We start from the raw sequence: 5629 nt of genomic DNA on the forward strand, positions 1-5629 counted from the left end.
ACAGGAACCGCCGGGGAGGGAAAAAAATAATAGTAATAATAATCACCAATCAGATAAAATCAAACCGAGTCAGAGCGGAGGAAAAAAAAAAAAAAGGAGGAAAAAAGGGGAAAAAAACCCTCTGAAAACCCAACAACAACAAAAAAAAACCAACACACAAACACACACAAAAAAAAAAAAAAAAAAAAAAAAAAAAAAAAAAAAAAAAAAAAAAACAAAAAAAAAGATGTTCATCCTAGTCAAATTCTTTTGTAATGAGTAATTTATTGACTTAAAGTATTCAGGTTTTTTATTAGACTTTTCCCTTTTAGCAAAACCTTATACCTTGCTGTGACTTCTGAAATCACTGAGACCATGTACTTGTTTTCTGCTTAATTTTAGATGATTCATGGTACTATTTTTCAAGGCAGATTCCTACTTTCCTGTCAATAAAGAATTCTGAGAAATCTTTGCATTTGTAAGTAGATATGCTAAGGTATAAATATGGTAACATATGCAGGGACTTCATTCTCCTGTAACAGATTTGCTCATATACATCACCCATTTTTCTGTGCACTAACATGCCTAGAGTCAATGAAAATACTCCCTGTCTTTGAATTAGACCATAAGAGAAGAAATTAACTGTATCACACAGAATAAAAAAGGAATCTTCCCTGAGAAGAGTCTGTGTGAGATCTGATTAACAAAAAATTCAAAGGTGTACACATTCCTTTGTTTAATTTGTACAACATACTTCCATCCATCTTAATGAAGTCCAAAGTTCAGGCTCAGAAGTAAGAAGGCAATTGCTATCATTTTACTGTAAAAAGTGAATACTTAGCTTCATATAATAAGGTACAGGGGCTGCCTCAGGACAAACTATACTTACTGTTCTAATGCTACCATTCTTAGAGCCTGAGGAAGAGAAATCCTTCATTTTTCTTTCATTACATCTGAAGCTTTTGAATCCAAGGAAAGAGCAGAGAACTCCTCATTTGGAGTTTGATGGCAGAAATAAATTTTGATGCCTAACAGAAGGAATTACTGGCACAGATATTAATTAAGTGGCACTAGTCACTTACTGCATTGAGCTTTCCCTTGAGTCTTTATAACTAGTTGCAAATGCCGGGTAATCTATTTTATTCCTTTATTTGTATTTGTTCTCTGATAAAAATAAAGTCCAACTACTGTATTTCTCTTTTTTAACAAATCATGTCAAGAATTTTTTTGATTTTTCTTTTCCATTGAAATGGCCTTGGATTTTAAAAACATAGCAAGTCTTTCCCGTGCTTTATATTAGTGCTCCAACATCCTTAATGCTTTTCAGATCCTTTCTTTTCACCCTGCTTTAGCACTTAGTTAATAATAAAAAGTTTATAATATCATCATTCTTCTACATAAGGTCTTGGAGTACAACTCAAGCATGATCAAGATGTCCAAGTCCAAGAAAAAATCTGTCTTCTAAAAAGCCTATTTTAAGTCACTGCAGTAGAATTCATCCTATCTAACTTTATGTGCATACATGTTAAATGTCCTTGCTTGGTCAGATTAATCTAACTACCATTGCTTCTGTCTCTTTAATTCCCATGTGGTATAAAATAATACCCAACTGACCTAATTTTCCTGCAGTCCTCCTTTCCTTTGGTAGCATCATAGTCAGACTTCCCATTTCCAATGGTAAACACATATCCTTAAGGAAAACACATGTGCATCAAGCCCGGACCCCGGGAGCCGGGTGTTAATCGTCCACATCACGTCGATTCTTACGGGGGGGAGAGAGGGAGGGGGGGAAGGAAATCAACCCTGAAACAAAGCGAAATAAATGGCGCAGCTTTCTTACTGGGGAAGTAGAAGGGGAAATGTAGCGGATAGAGAGCGTGCCGATCGCCTTCCAACCCAGGCTGCAGGCAAAGGCAACCTATAGCGCCGCGTTAAGCTACCGAAAGTTTACGTCTAAAAAGTAGGGAAAATAAAAAAAGCCAAACCAAATCCGTTCAGTAGAAATAATACGTGCAGCTCAACCCCAGCTAAAACAATTTATCCCGGGGAAATTCAGGTTAGAGCTCGGTGCAGCAAACGTGGTTGCGTGTAGATGTGCGGTTTATATATGTGTTTGTGTATATATGTGTGCGCGTGAGGGAGGGAGGGAGAGCGAGTGTGAGAAAGAGAGTAAATAACGAGAACAATTACAACGGACCGGTAATAAACAATTGCAATTGGGAATGGCATGAACTCTGTGCATTGGATTAACCTCGAATGACCTTACCACAATTGTATTTATTTATCCAATTTCATAACAGGTTGCTACTGACAAAAAAAGAGATAAAAGTCAATGATCAACCACGTTTATTTTTTTACTTTTTTTTTTTTTTTTTTTTTTTTTAGAAATGCGGTTAAAAAAAATCACGTCAGTTCGAGATTATTTCATTGCTCAACACTGAAGTCAATGTATGGGAATTCTTGAAGAAGAGTGCAATGTGGAGGATACGACTTGACTCTACCGTGGCAAGGGGTAAGAGGAAAGGTAAGATTCCTGCATATTATTATGATTATGATGATCATTAACTAATATGTGTCATTATGGTGCACTAGGATCCCATTAGGGTGGCTGGGCCCAGTGCATTTTCCTACTCGGTCTAGCATGTAATGATTCGGTGTAACCGGATTCTTGTGAAAGGACAGGTTACGTAAACATTTACTGATGTGGAGTAACTATACTATTTGTACTCTGATATGCAGGAAGGAAAGTGTTGATTAACACAGAAGAAAAAAAAAAGCGAAATTAGCTGATTGCATGCTCATAAGTGCAAGCTGTCATTGAACTGCTTTTAAAATAGACACAGCTGGGTGTTTGTGTTGAAAAATTTCTTGTGTTTTTGCTAATACTGAAATAAGCATGATTTTGTATACCAAACATTTTCAGATCATTAAAATTTGTAATCTGTGCTGGTTTTAAACACAAAGAAAAGAAACAGATTCATTTCGCTGTAAAATTTGCTGATATTATATTAGCTCAATCAGGTCTGTACAAATGGAGTATTGTGCCTTATCAAATCTCTTTGATCCATTTAATACACAAAGTGCCAAACGTGTGTATTGTTTGTTAACATTGAACGTTTTATTCAAATCCCAGCTCTGCAGCGAAGTGGAGGAGTTCTCGTTTAATGTAACACTGACATTGCCTGTTGAAATTTTAATGCGTTGAGGTGTTCCTTAGGTCAAAGCCGAGTTTACTTTGCGTTGTGATCAGGGATGAAAATGTAGCAGGGAAGAAAATAAACGTTTTATCTTTTTGCATTTCTGAGCAAAGGGCTAACACCAAAAGAAGCACGCTTTTAAAATGTTTGAGGGTCTAGGTTTAACATTCAGTCATTTGTCACGGGTGCAGAATAAAGCTCTGTGCACAAACTTAGGATTTATGTTATAATTTTTTTTAATGCCGTGGATATACAGTTCTACCAAAAAAGGAAATGTTGCGTCCAATATGTAGTACATCTCTTTCTAAGCCCGTGAAGATTAATTCACTGTTTACGGGACAGAAAAGGATATGTAAGAGAAGCCACGTCAATTATTATTTCTGCTGGACTTTAACTTTCAAGTCCCTCTATTTTTTTTTTTTTTTTCTTCCACAGAAAATTCCCCGGTTATAAAACTGGAGCTATTTCCTTTGGAAATGCGGGAGTCTCGCCCTAATGCCAGTTCTTCCCGGAGCTCTGCCCCGGCCACCACTCCCCTTTGGCTTCGATTTGACCCCTCCGCTCCAATTCCTGTGAGAAGGTTCCTCGTGGCAGCATTTTCTAACCAGGAGGGTTTTTGGGGGTGTCTGGAGAAGAAGCCTGTGCATGGAAGGGAGGCGCACGGCCCCAGCCCTGGGCAACACGGTGGGTGTGTGGAGGGGACCCGGCTCTCTGCTGAGCGTGGACGCTCCCTCACCTGCACACTCGCCTGCGGTGCGGACCTTGCTCGCTGAGTGGTGGGGATGGGCTGAGGGTGCCCAGCTCTGGGGTCAGGAGGGGGGTGATCAGCTGAGCTGAAACCTCCTGGCTGAAGTGCCCATGCAACAGCCATCTCCCTGCAGTCCTTGGATGTAACTCGCAGGGATAGTGTTTCAACCGCATGCTTTTCTCCCTCGTGTTTTATTTTATTTATTTATTTAAAATTAAAGGCTGAAGGAGAAACAGACCCTCTCTGCTGTAAGCTCGATGGGTATAGCGTACCCCCCTCCACCCCCCAGCTCCAGCCTTCAATCCCCTTTCACACGGGTGTAGCGGCTCTGTACTCGCGGGCTCTTTCAAGGGGTTAAGCTGCTAAAATGTACTGACAGCTTAAGAAATGAATGAGGGTTTTTTCAGCCATGAAGAAAGGGTATTTAATAACCACGCTTCGATGGCATCGTGCTTCCATGAAACGAGTCGGGACACTTTGGTTTAACAGCCAGTAATATCACGTTCGGTACAGTAAATGCCTGGATGTACGCATACATAATTCTATCCCCCCCTTGACACTAAGCTTGCCTTATTTATTATTCCAGGTTACCTGGGCAATTAAGGTAAGGGCTGCTCAGCAGACACTGATACCCTGCTGCTAAGGCACAGCGAAGGGGGACGGAGCGGTGCGCTGACAAAGAGGAAGAGGTAGTCAAACATTGTGAAGAGGGGTGAATGGGGCTGGAGGTGGATGGATGAATGGAGGCAAAGAGGGAGAGGAAGAAGTATTCAACGGTCCACCCTTCCACCCGCATTTGTAGGTTGAAGTTTAGGTGTCCGGCTCTAGCCAACTTCCCGTTAATCCTCAACAGCTGGTAGCGCTGCTAACGTTTAGTGATTAGAAGTTAGTCTATTTAGCATGCTGTATCCTTCCATGGGTTTTGGTTACAGGTTATACGATTAGGATTGCGAGAACAGTAGTGAACTAAACTTCCCAGTAAGAGGTCTTCACACCAGGGAAGTGTTACTTTGCTGCAGCAGCCCTGCCTCGTCAGTCATTAGGAAGCTGCAGGTTGTCAGAGGCTTCTCTTGCGCGCACACACGCGCAGACACACACACGCACACACACAAAACCACAGCACTAAAACTAAATTAAGAAGCCGATGATTAAGACAAGCGTCTACGAGGCCTGTCATTTCAGCATCCTTCCATCATAACATTGTGGCACCGAGAAATTTGCTTGAAAACCCTGGAAAAAATGTCTATGGGAGAGCCTCGTGTTTGAGATAGCATAAATGTTAACATCAAATATAGGCTGGGAACTGCCTCGGATGCAAGATAGTATTCCGCAGAGGAAAGGAGCGCTGCCGAGACCTTTGGGCTATCCGCGCACTCCCGAAACTCTGGTAAGTATCGCTCCCTTCTATTGCAGCAGGTACGCAGGCACTGTGTGACTGGAACTGGACCGGGTTTGAAATCCGCAGCTATGTTCCCTTTGGAGACTTCGGGGAACTCCCCCTAAAGATAGATCTGTAATGAAAAGTCCCTGCTGGATGACTAATGGTTATTGGCACTCAGTGCCCCTTTAAGGAGAGCAGCACATGTTGTGCCGAAGACCTTGCAAGCACCCTTTAAATACAAACATTTTAGGTCCCCCTCCCATGCATCCCCACCCCTGTTGTTTTCGGGCTTAGTTGTGTTGTATCTCCTCTCGCCCCCCCCCC

Source organism: Egretta garzetta, unplaced genomic scaffold, assembly GCF_000687185.1.
Source record: "Egretta garzetta isolate BGI_Z169 unplaced genomic scaffold, ASM68718v1 scaffold196, whole genome shotgun sequence".
In the NCBI taxonomy this organism is placed as follows: domain Eukaryota; kingdom Metazoa; phylum Chordata; class Aves; order Pelecaniformes; family Ardeidae; genus Egretta; species Egretta garzetta.